The sequence below is a fragment of the Cyprinodon tularosa genome, unplaced genomic scaffold, assembly GCF_016077235.1.
Source record: "Cyprinodon tularosa strain WSP-4 unplaced genomic scaffold, ASM1607723v1 ctg529, whole genome shotgun sequence".
Taxonomy (NCBI): Eukaryota; Metazoa; Chordata; class Actinopteri; order Cyprinodontiformes; family Cyprinodontidae; genus Cyprinodon; species Cyprinodon tularosa.
The window spans coordinates 373414-390005 of record NW_024039262.1 but is presented as its reverse complement, the minus strand read 5'-3'; the positions used below and the strand labels follow the sequence as shown (position 1 = coordinate 390005).

Sequence of the window (16592 nt, the reverse complement as noted above, 5' to 3'; positions counted from 1 at the left end):
CTCTCACATTCTCAGTCATAAGCCTCCCTCCCTCCCTCTCCCGCTCACACAGACAGTCACACACAATGTGACCCTAATGATAATGAAACTTTGTTTTACAGTGTGTGTGAGTCAGGCTGCAGTGAAGGCACCCTTATATAAGATAGAAATGGTGTGAAGATCTGCAAGAGGGATGAGGGGATGGATGGGTTGAGTTGGGAGCTTTTCTCATCCTAAGCTGGTAATCTTTTTGAGTAGGCTGGTTATATTTCACTGTGGGATTCCACTGCAGACACTTTAATATTGGAAAGACTGAATATCCTGCAGGTTCATTTATACTGAGCGCAAGGAGCAGGGCCGGCTGGAGGTATAAGCGAACTTAAAGGACTCAGAGAATGGTTATATAGGGCAGAGTTCTTCAACAGAGGGTCCACGACCCCTAGGGGTTCCACAGAGGTACTGCATGGAGGTTTTGAAAGTTTTGGTTTGATGAGACTTTTTTTATTACATTTCCACTAATTGAAATGTCTTTAAATCCACATTAACATTTGAAAACACTGTAGTAAACAGATAAATGGAGGCAGAAGATGGACAGGAGCTCTTTTTCAAGCTGGGCACCGTTTCATCCATAACACCTGCCCCATCAATGAGGAATCAGAATCAGAAATACTTTAATAATTCCAGGGTGAAATTACTTTCGTTACATGACTCCATCTGTAATAGAGTGACTATAGGACCAGTTTGATAGAACACAATTTCATACAATATATATATAATTAGGGGGTCCCCGCTTCATCTCGCCATCATTTTGGGGTCTGTAGGAGCCATTTATAGTTGTTGGTGTTTAGGTATGGTTTGTTTCTGGGTTATTTGTTTTAGGTGGTGGTGACCTTATTTCTGCTCTACCACTGGTGGCAGTGTGGAGGGGAAGGCTTTATAGGTAAGACATGAGAGTGTCATGATCTTGGCGCTGATGGTTTGGTTTTTTCCGTTGCTCCTTGCTCCCTGCCTAATTGGTTCTGCGGCTGATTATCGCCGATCATTTCCACCTGGTTCCTCTACTATTTAAGTTGTGTGCTTGCCTCCCATCAGTGCCAGGTTATTCGTGTGTTTTTGTGATACGTTCCCTAGCTTTCTGTAGTCTGCCTGTTTTCCTGATAGTGACCAGTTTTCTGTCCAGAGGATTTCGAGTTTTTGCCTTGCCCCTGTCTGCTCTGTTTGTCCGGTCTGATCCTGGATTCTACCGGCTTCTGAACCTGGAACTGTCTTCTGACTTCGGCCTTGGATTTCCCTTCTGGACTCTGTTGCTGCTCGGCGTCTGCTGCTCGCTCTCTAGGAACTCTGGGGGCGTCGCCCGCCGCAACTGCGGTCAAACCTCCGCGAACGGACTGAACTTTGAATCAGGTCAGTGACTTTGCTCCAAGTCGCATTCAGCTCCACATCCAGTCACTGACCTGTATTCTACCATTTCTGCAGAGATCCGTCCCGCAGCAGACGAGCAGCCCCGCGCACATGTCTGTTGATAAACGCTTCAAACTTTCCCACTGCCTGTCTCGCTTCGAATTCTGGGTCCTACATTCTGAGATCATTACAGAGAGGGCAGAAAGGGTTTTGGGTGACGGGAGGTCATACGGTTTTTACCGCTTTCTTTGGCACACAATAGCCTGCGTCCTCTGGTTAAATTCTGTTATATTCACATTCTCCATAATTACCTGTCCATCTCAGTTGTTGTAAAGACCGCCACTCGGATTGTTTGGAAAGTTTGTTCATATACAAACGTACTTCAATAAATGGGAACGCCCATACCTTATATCCTGGTTTCGACATCCTCTTTTAAGCGCGTTAAATTCCAGATTCCCTGGAACCACAAGCGACAAAAGGGTGGTTGATAGTCGCTACAGGGTGCTTGGCCTGAAAAGCGTTGAAGACTCCTGGTATAGGGTATTTGGTGCTGGTCCATTACGGTCTCTGAAGAGGGTGAGTAACATTGGTTGGGCTGAAAATGGCATATTTGCTGTTCTATGAGCCCTAATGCAAGCCTGGTTATAAGCCCTAGAATGAAACGACAGGTTTTCTTCCATTTATGGTATGCTCATGAATATTTAGATGAGCTGTGAGCTGATTGGTTGGTTTACAACCAATGAAGCTGCTGAGTAAAGATGCGTCATAGCAACAAGCACTCACTCACTGAAACAACAGATTGTTGATATGGTAGAGTGACCAGACGTCCTCTTTTTCCCAGACATGTCCTACTTTTCATACCTGAAAAAATGTCAGGGGTGAATTTCAAAATCCCTCGGGATTTTGGTCGACTGCAGTGCAGCATGTAGTCGAAACACACCGGGCATCGAACCGAGCCGGCGGGGGATGGAGCGGCCGACCCGATGACGGTAGCCTGGACACAAGCGGCCTGGTGCTTCCCTCTGCCAGCCTTACTGGCCCCCCACCCCCTTCGGCTCATGGCTCTCTGCTGAGGTCTGGTCCAGTCAGCGGCCCAGCAGTCAAGACTTGATAACCCCCCACCCCTTGGGCAACTGGCCCCAGTGGTCTGGTCTGTATGTCAATTTCAGGGCGTGACAGAAGTACAGGTCAGAACCAAATAAGGCAACATCCCCGAGTTTATGTCAACTCCGGGCTTTGTTTAGATTTGCCCGTTTTATTGTGGAAGTTTAGAATTGTGAGACTTGCAGAGAAAGGAGATGTTGATGGGGTTTAACCTTCTCTGTACATCCATTTCACCCACTGAACTATCGTTATTCATCTATGACAATGGAAACTCGGTTCTGCATTCTGTGACCCCTTTAAGGGCTGGTTATACTCCCGCAGCAGTGTGTCTCACTGAGCTTTTTGACGATATTTTTTATTTATGCCCAATTTTGAGGCGTGGTCTGCAAGGGCGTAGGTTTGATTTCCACTTCAGGAGGGACACTATTGGTCCTAAGTTTCATCATCATAATTTTACCTACGCAAAAATATGCATGGTTTTTTTATGCTTGACGAAAGGATCAGGGTGGATTTCATTTAAAGAGAACCGCAGCATTTCTTGCTACATTTATACAAATCTTATAAGCACTACACACACTAGAGGTTGTTTATCAATGTTCGACGCATCACCGGCCCTGATGGATGTGGAATTAGGACATTTTTCCACTTTGAAAGGTGTCTTTGTCAGTTCTAGCGGTTCATACAAAATCAATCTGTAGTTGGAGTATTGATTCTTATTTAAGCAGCATGGAGGTCCACCCTCCTAAGAATATTCCTAGTCAGATGTAAATCAAAAATCCACCCCTTGTTCTTATGGGTCTTTTGATGTGCATGGGCAATTTGATTGGCCTTTTGATTCATCATGATGGGAGTGCTTCGATAATTCCATGACTGAATTGTAGATCCTCTGTTCAAAAATACAAAACAATTTGAAAACTGAGCAAAAGTCTGGTCGCCTTTCGACATAAGCCTGTTTTATGATCATCCTCTATACCAGGGGTAACCACTTAAAAAATCAGTGGGGTTCAAATAAAGAAAATCATCAACCAGTAAAGGTTGGAGACATTTTTAATGATCTGTTACTTTAAAACAGAATTTGACACTGAAATAAAATTAGGTGTTTATGCATTCATGTTATACGTTGAACTAAAAAAAAAAAGAATTAATAAAAAAAGAACATATTTCCATTAAAAAATGTTAAGTGTTTTTCGAAGCAGAGAAGAACAATAATTCAGTTTAGTTTATAGACAATTTCCTGATTCACATATTTTATAAAACACCTGATCTGACTGTTATTTGTTTTCTTTCTTTTTTCTTTCTTAATGAGAGCAGTGGTCTTTATGCTGCCCTGCAAGTTTTTAAACCTGGGTTTGAATGGAGACAAAGCCATTCTAAAGCACATATCAAGGAGCTCATTCTGAGCCTGGATCCATATTTATTGTTGATTCTGTTCATGGTGGAGAATCCTGCTTCACAGCAGCAGATTGAGCCAAACATCCTCTAAATGTGCAGGGTCATCTTTGAGCACCATTTCACTTTTCTTTCACCAGTTCACCACAGTTCTTCCAGCAGTCCACACTTTCTCTGCTCTCTTTTTCTCATCATCTTCTCCTTCTTTCCCATCGCCCGGCTTGCCACAGGTTTGCCTGCTGTGTCTAAAAGTAGCAGCAGCAGGAACCCAGGCTGACAGCAGCTCATTGGATCATTTAGATCACTTGTAGCCTGGTGCAGGATGCTACGGAGGGCTTTACCGTATTAACAGGAGAAGCAGCGCAAGTAAAATTAGACACTGTCATCAGACAACATGAGGTAATTTCTAAATGTTTTAAATCTGGTTGGGTCCGGATTAGCCAGCAGGTGGGTCAGATTCTGCATTGCCGTCCGCTAATCCATAACCTCTGCTATACCTTTAATTTATTAAGGTTCCGCATAGTATTACAATGCATTAATGAAAACATTAAACAGGTGTAGTTGTTGTCTATCTGTAATCATACAGGATCTCCGAGATGACTTACACAAACACAACCCTTTTATCTGGAGAGGGGGAGGGGGGTGTCATTGCCAGCCCTTGCCCCCCATCTAGCTGCACCCTGCTGAGGAGCATAGAGTATCATGCTGCATGGCTTTTGACATCAAAATACACTCTCAGCACTCTCATTTGAAATAAAAAAAAGACTGTGCTCAGAGTTCAGCAATATATGTATTTTTTTTCTAATGTTTTTGTACCTATGCTAGCTTTTTTATTGCACTCAAAGTGGTCAAAAGAAATAGAAACAGAAACTATACATTTATTATAGATGTGTTGGCACTTAGGCAGCAAAATAAGATGTAGTTTCTGTGTTGCTTAGTAACTACACTTGTTTTAAAATACAATAGTTGAATTATTAATTATAACAATAAGAAAAAAGAAGAAGCATCAAATCATCCACATGGGGAAAACAAAGGAAGTGCTGGTTTACCTCCACAAGGGTCTTAAGTAACAACGGTAAACATCTAAGGAACTGATGTTGGACTCCTGTAAGTATATGGGTTTTCACAATAAAAATAAACTGTACTGAAGAAACAGAACTGATCTTTTTTGTCAGGTTAATGCTACCTGCTGAGGAGACTGAGATCTTTTGGAATGCAGGGAGAACTCATGAAGGTCATCTTTTACAGTCTATATATAGCTCCAAGTTCCATCTTACATCAGAGATCTGATTGTTCCTTATGTTCCTAACAGAGCACTTCGCTCTCAATCTGCAGGTTTACTAGTGGTTCCTAGAATTTCTAAAAATAGAATGGGAGGCAGATCTTTTAGTTATCAGGCTCCTCTCCTGTGGAACCAACTACCAGTTTTTGTCCGTGAGGCAGACATCCTGTCTACTTTTAAGGCTAGGCTTAAAACTTTCCTGTTTGATAAAGCTTATAGTTAGAGTGGCTCAGGTTATCCTGAGCTATCTCTATACAGGTGCTGGTCATAAAATTAGAATATCATGAAAAAGTAGATTGATTTCAGTAATTCCATTTAAAAAGTGAAACTTGTATATTATATTCATACATTACATACAAACTCATATATTTCAGATGTTTATTTTGTTTAATTTTGATGATTACAAATGACAACAAATGAAAATCTCAAATTCATCATATCAGAAAATTAGAATATTACTGAAGACCAATAAAAACAAAGGATTTATAGAAATGTTGGCCAACTGAAAAGTATGAACATGAAAAGTATGAGCATGTACAGCACTCAGTATTTAGTTGGGCCTCCTTTGGCCTGTATTACTGCAGCAATGCGGCGTGGCATGGAGTCGATCAGTCTGTGGCACTGCTCAGGTGTTATGATAGCCCAGGTTGCTCTAATAGTGGCTTTTAGCTCTTCTGAATTGTTGGGTCTGGTGTATTGCATCTTCTTCTTCACAATACCCCATAGATTTTCTATGGGGTTAAGGTCAGGAGAGTTTGCTGGCCAATTAAGAACAGGGATACCATGGTCCTTCAACCAGGTACTGGTAGCTTTGGCACTGTGTGCAGGTGCCAAGTCCTGTTGGAAAATGAAATCTGCATCTCCAAAAAGTTGGTCAGCTGCAGGAAGCATGAAGTGCTCTAAAACTTCCTGGTATGTGGCTGCGTTGACCCTGGACCTCAGAAAACACAATGGACCAACACCAGCAGATGACATGGCACCCCAAACCATCACTGACTGTGGAAACTTTACACTGGACTTCAAGCAACGTGGATGAAGTGCCTCTCTTCTTTTCCTCCAGACTCTGGGACCTTGATTTCCAAAGGAAATGCAAAATTTACTTTCATCAGAGAACATGACTTTGGACCACTCACCAGCAGTCCAGTCCTGTTTCTCTTTAGCCCAGGCAAGACGCTTCTGACGCTGTCTGTGGTTCAAGAGTGGCTTGACACAAGGAATGCGACAGCAGAAACCCATGTCTTTCATACGTCTGTGTGTGGTGGTTCTTGAAGCACTCACTCCAGCTGCAGTCCACTCTTTGTGAATCTCCCCCACATTTTTGAATGGGTTTTGTTTCACAATCCTCTCCAGGGTGCGGTTATCTCTCTTGCTTGTACACTTTTTTCGACCACATCTTTTCCTTCCCTTCGCCTCTCTATTAATGTGCTTGGACACTGAGCTCTGTGAACAGCCAGCCTCTTTAGCGATGACCTTTTGTGTCTTGCCCTCCTTGTGCAAGGTGTCGATGGTCGTCTTTTGGACAACTGTCAAGTCAGCAGTCTTCCCCATGATTGTGTAGCCTATAGAACTAGACTGAAAGACCATTTAAAGGCTTTTGCAGGTGGTTTGAGTTAATTAGCTGATTAGAGTGTGGCACCAGGGGCCATCAATTTTGAACCTTTTCACAATATTCTAATTTTCTGATATGATGAATTTGAGATTTTCATTTGTTGTCATTTGTAATCATCAAAATTAAACAAAATAAACATCTGAAATATATGAGTTTGTATGTAATGTATGAATATAATATACAAGTTTCACTTTTTAAATGGAATTACTGAAATCAATCTACTTTTTCATGATATTCTAATTTTATGACCAGCACCTGTAGTCTTAGACTGCTGGAAGACATAGGGACCCCTTTTTCATCATTCTGCTTCATTCTATCTCTATTCTGCAGAATCTGTTAGTTCAATCTCTAACGTTCTGCTCTCTCTCTACTTTTTCTCATAGTAGCTTCATCTGGTCTGTTCCTGTTAGGCTGTGACTCCATCCTGGAGAGAAACATCAGCTGTGCTGCTGCCATCAACACCTTTGTTTATAGATGTTTAAGATCTGTCTTTTATTCAGATGAGTCCTGTTTCTCTGACTGTGACTGACTGGATGTGCTCTCTTCATCCTCTGGCATGGGAGCAGCTCAGAGCTCGTCTGCCTGGCTGTGTGTTTCCTGGACAGGGCCGCCTTTTATAGGTGCTTTTTGTATCTCTGCTTCTGTCTCCTTGAACCCCAGTCTGCCTCGGCAGATGGCGGCTCACACTGAGTCTGGTTCTGTTGGAGGTTTATTGCTTGTTAAAAGGGAGTTTTTACTCTCCACTGTTGCTACAAGCATGCTTAGTGTGAGGGATTGCCTTCAAGTCAATTAGTTAATCAACTGGTTTTCCTTAGATAGAAAACTGAATCAATTTGACTGGATGATCTGATGAACTGCAAAGTGCCTTGAGATGACGTGTTGTGAATTGGTGCTATAGAAATAAACCGAATTGAATTATGTTGGAGTGGCAGCTCATATGCAGCTGTGAGGAGGTAGTTAAATAAGCCAATTAGGAAACATAACAGAAATAATATCCGATCCGTAAAGAAGTCTTTCAGTCTTTACCGAAAGACTACCCTACCTCAGGTACACAAAAGAGCACAACTGTAGATCCTTCCTCCCAGCTGCTTTCAGGCTTTTCAAGTGTTTCTAACCAAACCTTCACTTGATCTACTTTTATCTGTTCAGATAATATTTTAGTACATCACAGCCTTTACTTTCACAGTTTTATTTTCAGCATCATTCTGTTGTTCACTCAGTTCTTTCTTATGATCTTGTTGTTTTATCTGTAAATAGACTGCTGTTTTTCTTTTTATCCTTAACATTTTCATTTAACCGGAGTATGCCTGTTTTAATAAACGAGTTTTAATAAACAAATAGTTATTAAAACAAGAGAACAGTTTCGTTTTTTGAGATGTAATTTATTTTTTACAATCCATTTTAAATTCTAGGGTCTGTTGTCTACCTCTATGTTTTAATGTCACACTCAGCCCTACTGATTCTAATTTATTCTATTCTGTTCTATTCTCAGTATAGTGCTAACATTAATATTGAAATAACAATACGACTTCAAATAATAATTATAATAAAAATCATCATAAACAACTCCACACTGGAGTAGAATATAACTGATTAAGAGAATGTAATTTTTTTGTTCTACCAGATGAACATGTATAATTTTGCATAAAACTAAACTAAAACATTCTATTCCTAAAAAGATGGGAACAGATTCTAAGATCTCTTGTTTTGTCTTTTATTTGATTTATGGTTTTCTCTGTTTCTACTCAGGTCTGGGTGTTAGCTTATGATTTTATCTTGTGTTCCTCCATGCTCTATCAGTCTTGCCCTATGCTATTAATTTTGTTATTTACGGTTTGCCATAACGGTTCAGGTTTGGTTCCCTAACTATTTTCTCTGTTTATGTTCTTCTGTTGATGATTTTAGTTCTTTCATGATTATTCTGGTTTTGATTTGCATGTTTCTTTATGCATTTTTAGACTTGTTCCTTGTCTTACTCTCAGTCAGTCTCTGCTCATTGCCGTTTCCCTCCCTCAGTAACCTTGCCTTAATTCTCCTCAGCTGTTGTCCATTTCTCACCTGACCGCTCTCACCTTGGCTCATCCCCCCACCTCCCTCCCTCCTTCTCCCATAATATATGCTGTTAGTAAGTTATGTCTTCATCATTGGGTTCTCCTGTTGCTTGCCCCTTGTCCAAACTCTGCTTCATTATGAGTTGATTGTTTTCTTGATAAAATCACTTTAAAGGAAATTCAAATTCAATAAATCACGTTTGCGGTGATTTATTGAATTTAGTGTTAATCGGTAAAAAAATAAAAACTACTTTTTGTCATGATCACTGAGTCTAGGAGCGGCCATTTTTGCCCAAATATAGTAACACCTCACTCCTGCCATCTTCCAGCAGTGACATCACGGTGCGGTTAGCCTAGCGCCATTCTCCCCGCTTTACAAGCAAAATCAATGGGAACTACTAGACACATCTGCAATCAACAACAATTATTGAAGATTTCCAGAGAACTTCACCATTGAAATTCACCAGAGCTATAGTGAAACTGAAAATGCCCACGTGCATGGCAGCTGGATGTTGGAATACATCGAGTAAAAGTGAAATAAAGAGTTATTTCACCTTTCTGATTCCTGATCCTCCACGGACGGGTTCGTCGTAGAAGAGGGAGGATTTGCCATCGAACTTCTGGCCAGAGAAAAAACACGTAATATGGAGCCAACATTTGGAAGAAGAATGTTTTCAAGATGACTTGGATAATAGCGTGTTGTGACAAACACCAGATACAGCACGGGGACTTGATCAACAGCCGATACCGCACCGTGATGTCACTAACCAGTAGGTGGCAGTAGTGTTCTTTGACAAACATGGATGCCTCCAGTAAAGCACATTCGAAATAAATAGCTCTTAATTAAAATTCACTTACCATTTATTGAAAAATATATAATTATTTCATACTTTCAGAAGTTTATATTCTAAATGTGCTTCCAAGCCTCTATCTGAAGTTTATTTCTAATCCTGAACATCCCTCATCCTCCCAGCATAACTTCTACCTCAGCTGCCTCTCATTTTTTTCAGTTTATCGAACCAGATTCAGTTGACATTTTTCTAACTTCTCTGTGTTTAAGTTCACAGTTTGGTTCCTGTGTCGGCTGGATTCTCCAGCGGTTCTGTTTTGGTTTCTGTTTGCCCGTTATTTAGACGTCCATCAATTCCCATAAATCTCCATATTTTTCTGCATGCCTACATGTCCATATTCATTTGTTGTCTCATTCAAATCAAACATCATCATATAAGCTCATCTTAGGATCCTTTCTGCACTGTGATTCCTCACCAAACCCTTACAACATAACCCAGAATGTATTCACTTTAAAATACCTTCAGTCTTAAACAGATGTCTCAACTGTTCATGCAAACATAAAAACATTTTCCACACCATTACATTTACATAAGAGGTTTAATGCTACTGTTGACTGGCTTTGGGTATTTAATGCAGAAGTTAAAGCGAATCAGGGTGTTTTGATGCACAGATGTGAACTTGCAAGATGTGAGAGCATTAAAGTAGCTGTGTCCCGACGCATTTTAGAGCTTTAAATCTATAAACTATAAGTTTTCACTTTATTCGACTGATTAAATCCAAAAACACTCTGCTTATATTAAAAAGGCATTTCCTACTAGTTTATTCATGTAGCTTGATATTCAAAATAATTGGGTTTTAATTTGAGGATTAATCCTCCTGTTGACAAGCTGTTTAATGTAAAGCAGGAAAGTGTGATCCTCTAAGTAGGTGGAGCCATAGGTAAGGCTCAGAGGTTGGTAGAGTAGGAGCAGAACTAATTTAATATTTTTATTTTACTTAAGTAAAAGTAGGAAGTAGTAATCCAAGAAACAAGAGTAAAAAGGGATTGATAAAAAGGCAATTCAATAGCTGAATATTTCACACAATACTGTCTGATAACATCTGATTTAATGTTTAGAAATGATGCAGTCAAACAGACTTTAAGTGAAAGTTCTGTTATTTCAAAGACTTAAATACATAAGAATACAAATAAATAACATGACTAAATAAAAAAAAAAAATGCTTTTCTAGTCCATTATTTTCCAAAATAAAAAAAGCTTTACAATATTCTAAAAAAGTAAAACAAAAAAAAACAATCCTATGGACTTTGTTTCCAAGTTTGAAGACGTTTCGTTTCCCATCCAGGAAGCTTTTTCAATTAAAAATGTCAAAAATAGCATTGAGCCACAGGCTTTATAGAGTGAACCAATAACAAAGCCTGGTTTTTCCTTGGAAAACACGCAAATTGAACCGACGAGCGGATCCAACCCTTTACAATGGGGGTGGTTTGGTTTCTTTGTTAGCCTGCAATACCCCATACCTGTCTATGTCTCTGAAAGGGGGGTCATTAAAGGGAATTATTGGCTTAGCTTATTAGACTAAGTGATCTGTTCCCCTGTAGTTGACAGTGTCTTCTATTGGTTGCTGTTTTTTTCACCTGATCTCCAAATAGTTCAAGTTACTCATAGAGGGCAGAGGAGCCAGGAATTTTACCTAAGAAGGACTAGGGATATTTCACAAGTAAAATTAAGAAGTACTTACAACTATTTTTAGTTAGTGTTACTCATGTAAATGTAACTGAGCAAATCTAAGTAGTTACTACCAAACTATGCTAAGGCTTGTGTCTGAAACAGCAACAGCTGGTTTAATATGGCAGAGGAATAGTAACCAAAGCTGTAAATGAACAGATTACGCCACAGGTTAGAAATTCAATTTAATTCAGTTCATTTAATTTATAAAGCACCAATTCACAACACAAGTCATCTCAAGAGACTTTACAATTCAACCAGATCATACAGTCCAATTGATTCAAATTTTTCTATGGAAAACCAGTCGATTGCATCTACCCATTGACTCGAAAGCAATCCCTCACACCAAGCATGCTTGTAGCGACAGTGGAGAGGAAAAACTCCCTTTTAACAGGAAGAGACCTCCAGCAGAACCAGACGCAGTGTGAGCGGCCATCTGCTGAGGCCGACTGGGGTTCAAAGAGACAGAAGCATAGATAGAAAAAGAAGCAGAGATATAAAAGGCAACTGTAAACTAGCTCTGCAGGCGTCCCCATCCAGGAAAAACACAGCCAGACAGACGAGCTCCGAGCCAGCTCCCATGTCAGAGGATGAAGAGAGCACATCCAGTTAGTCACAGTCAGAGAAACAGGACTACACTGAAAAACATGCCAATCTCCAACATCTATAAACAAAGGTTTTGATGGCAGCAGCACAGTTGATATTTCAGCAAGACAGCAATATAATGTGAAAGGAGGGGAAATAACTTATTGCCAAAGAATTATTACATATTTCTCCCAGACAGTTGTATAAAAAACTTACATTCCTTGCCCGTGGTGGTAATGCACCTCTAAGTTGTCTGCTGTAGCCTGCATAATTTCAGTTGTTTGTGTTTTTGGTTTTGTATTTGTGATGAGGTTTTATTCTTAGTGTTGTGTCTTTTCATATCTGTTGTGGCTTTGGTATTTAACCTGACACTTCTAGGCCACTGTTGAATGAAACTCACTAAAATTAGATGAAACTTTCTTTTCTATTCTTATTGCCACATTGCCAGACAGGACACAGTTAAAAAAAAACAAAAAAAAAAAAACTTTATTTTTCATTTTTTCCCCTCTCAAAGTATTTAAAATGTTGGCAGTGCATTGACATATGGATGTTACCTGTTCACACGGTGCTTCCACAAGTCCTGCACAATGGGCTCTACAACAAATGCAAACAGATGTGACAAAAATCCCAGTGAGTTAGAGTGTTGCTCAAGCTGCCGCCAACCATTCCACTCATACTCCTCAACTCTGCTATGTGAGCTGTGCCGTGGAAGACTAGGAGGTGCATTCACTTTATCCCTATTCTGCCTTGGGCATAAATGAAAGTGAGAATGTTACTTACGAAAGCAGATGTCACAGACCAATGCACTTCTTGATCCCACTAAGTCCACTGAATGACAGCTTCATGTTGGTGAAGTTCATTAATGTGCTTGATCTTCCTATCAATCACAGATATAATGAGTGAAAACTGACAGCTAATGGCTGCATTGGGGTTCTTGATGATCACCTCCTGGCACCATTGTATTTGGTGATAGGTGCAGAAACAACCTCCCTTTCCATACACGGTATAAAGTTACACATTTACGACAGGATGAAGCTGCAACTGGCCAAAAGCTAGGCATAAATACACAAGACATGTCAGAGACAGAATGGAAGTGGCCAAAAGTCTAAGCAGAGATGCCCATCTGAGTGAAGTTGGCCCCCCCACCTTCTTCAAATCAGAGAAGAATTTGTGTTTGTGCTACGTTTGTGCTGGTTTGTGCAGTAAAGATTTTTGTTTGTGCCGCTATTGTTTTAAAGATATAAAGAAACATTTCTAGAGGTCATCAAAGCTCAACCAGCCCCCCCACCTTATTCAAAGCAGACGAAATAGGTGTCAATTAACTTAGTTCCGTTTGTGCTGGTTTGTGCAGCAAAAATTTTCGTTTTTGCTGCTTTGGATTTGAAGATTTGAAGAAAGTGGGGGGGGGGGCTGGTTGACCTTTGATGACCTCTAGAAACATCTCTTTATATCTTTAAAATGAAAGCGGCACAAACGAAAATTTTTGCTGCATAAACCAGCACAAAAGTAGCACAAACGTTTGACACCAAATTTGTCTAATTTAAAGAAGGTGGGGGGGCCAACTTCACTCAGGTGTGATACCTAGACTTCCCCCTCCCCAGACACTTGCTCCAACTCTTGGAAGGTGAAACTCTACCCCCTAACATTACATTTAGTCCAGCTTCACTCCACCATGGGTGCTTATGTCCACTCACTCTGCTTCTTTGCCATGCAGAGCCCACAGGAGATCCAAGGAGCATGCTCAGACCGTGTATTTAAAGCCACAGAGAAACGTGAAAGTCAGATCATAATAACTCCTCCTAGGTGACCAAGCTCCTCACCCTATCTCTACGGAGGTGCTCAGCCACCCTACATGGGAAGCTCATTTCACCTAATTGTATCTGGCATATCTTTCTTTCTGTGATGACCCATCAGGGAGTTTAAGAAAGTACATGGAGAGGTAAATTAAGAGCTTTACCTTTTGACACAGAACGATGCAGAGTCCCCATTTGCCAAACCAATCTGTTGATCTTCCTCTTTCTTCTTCCCTCACTTGTAGAAACATACAACTTGAACTCCTCCACTTGAGGCATTAACTCTCCTCCACCTTTTTCTAGTTGAGTAATCATGGACCTGGAGGAACTTATAATATAACTATTATATTAGTACACTAATAACAACTCAGTTATAAAGCAATTAATTTAACTTCACACTAAAGGCTTTAATTTGATTGAACAACTGATTTAGAAAAAAGCAAAAACAGGCTGTTAATATGCAGATACAAAACCTTAGACCCATGAAATATTTGGGTTTGAAGAAGCAACAGGAGAACATTAAGGATCCCATCCCAGTAAGAAATCTAAGCTTGAAATGGAAACCAAGGCAACCCTTGGCCTTGGGATTTTCATTGTCAATAATGAGACCTGAATTTCCATCCTTGAAGGAAATTTCAGATTAGATGAACTAACCACATTAATAAAGCTCTGAGGGGAAGCTCCTGATTTAACATTTAAAGGTATAGTGGAGGATTTATTTTTTCAAATTTTGAAACGAACCACCCTCTCCACTTAAAAAAAAGTACATGTATAACCCTTTACCGGCTCAAGAGAAAGAGCCCCATTAAACACGTTCAAAAGTGTGCACAAGCGCATTTCTCCTCATGCACGCTCTATTTAAAAGTTGCTGTTTGCATCGCTAATACAAGCTTACTTTCCAAAAGAAGATTTGCAATGTTTCCACAATCTGAGACACACCACCAGTAAGTGAAAAAGGGGAGGAGCACGTCTTAGGTAAACCAGGATGATTGACAGTAAGGATGACTACTTATTTTAATGATCCACTAAGAAAAAGAACATCCTCCATTATACCTTCAAGTCAAAGGCCAGCCGCGCAGCACAATTATACCCAATGTTGGGATCTGGAGATCTGCCACCTTCCTCCAGCAGAGGGCGCCCTGGGTCTCCTGAGCTGTAGCCACCTGCACACCTGAGGCTGATCATCCCATCAGGAGACAAGCTTTTTAAGCAGCGGCTTGACTTCCCTTCAGTGCCAGAGTGTTAGACCAGTTATGGTTAGCAGAACCTGAGCCAAGCCTGCACATCTGAATCTCTCATTACTCAGAGGAGTAACCTAGAATCCTAACCAGTCTTTGTCCTCTCTGCTTCTTAGGAAGACCTGATTGAAGCCTGGAGCTCTGGAGGAGCTCATTTTTGGAAACCTGCCTGCCTGCCCTGAGAAGCAAAACCTGAAGAATCTCAGTCTGCATCTGCCTGCCAGTTCTCAGGAGAGAACTTTGAGAAACACTCAAGGTCTGAACCTCACTAGTCTGAAGCCAAGCTCTGCCGCTGCTAAGCTCTCTGCTGAACCCTCAGTCTCTGGACCCAACTGGTTCCCTCTCTCCACCGCTCAGCCTGAACCACATCCGGTACAACTCAATATCAGACTCTGTCAAGAGTACCCAGCTTCCTGGCTAACCAAACTGTCCCTCTCTGCAGAGAACCCTGTGAATCCAGTCCTGGACCTGTACCCGCATCAGTGCAAACTAATTATCTTGTGCTTTCTTTCAATAAACTGTTGAAACTTTTAACCAGTCTCTGTGGTGTTCTGCATTTGGGTTTAACTCCTAAGACACAACATGAAACCCAAACAGACTGATTAAAAATTCCCTTATTTTAATCAAATGCCTCTCTGTTATTGAAAAAGACCATTTCATAAATAATCAGGTGCCACCAATCATGCATTTCAGTGTATTTTATTCATCATAGAACAGGTTTCTGTGTAAAGGAACAAAACTGAGGACATCTTGATTTTGTGGTTATATCACTTAAGGGAGACCACTGCAGCAAAACCAGCTTCAGAACATCTGCTCTCCCAGCCTCTGATAATGAAAGGATTTTGTCAATATCCTATTAATTTAATATCATATTAAATAAACAGGTTAGGGTCCTAAAAATGTCCTTTTTTAAATGCTCAGTTATATGAGGGCAAACCTGCAACCTAAGACGGCGTGCATAAACATATTGAAAGATATTAAGGCTGTTGCCTTTTTTATCTGTTTTTTTTTTTTTTAGTGAACATGACAGATCTATGGTAGAAAAGCTTAGTATGAAAATGTTACAGATGTTACAGAGATTTCATCAGATCAGAACTCTGAAAACACCAAGTTACTACATAGTCAGATTCAAAAGATTAAAATGCTATTGAAAAATTGACATCAGAGGGAAAACCCTTTTGGATCTAGCTCAGTTTTCTATAATGAAGATGGATGGAAAGACTGATGATTGTTCCCAAACATCTAGTCTGGAATTGATTTGTGTTGTTGAGCCATCAGCCAGTTTCAGCTCAGGAGAGGGTAATGATGCTGATGAATATGAGGGCATCACAGAACCATCCAGAGTATACCTCAAGTATGCCTAAAGTGCTAATATGACTGCATATATTAGACCTCACAAAATTATAACCAGTTATTAGTTTATAAAATATAAATTAGTGTATAATGAACATCATTTTCAAATAAATCCCCCACTGCGTTTTGAAGAAATAATCTACTCTATTCTTAAAGGTAGAGCTAGGAACTCCACCCGCCCAACCCATAAACAATGTGAACACTATCGCCTCAAAAAAAAAAAAAAACTGCATTAAATCCTCTGAAACTTCTGTTAAAACCACTAACCTATAAAACACCTAATCAGAAT

General features: G+C 40.3%; 1 long non-coding RNA gene across 1 annotated transcript; it reads left to right on the top strand.

Moving 5' to 3' along the window:
• The first annotated feature begins 14953 nt into the window (after positions 1 to 14953).
• Positions 14954 to 15484, top strand: LOC119795952. The gene is made up of 2 exons (XR_005282396.1): positions 14954 to 15322; positions 15393 to 15484. It is a non-coding gene; the product is annotated as an uncharacterized LOC119795952 (long non-coding RNA).
• The last annotated feature ends 1108 nt before the right edge of the window (positions 15485 to 16592 follow it).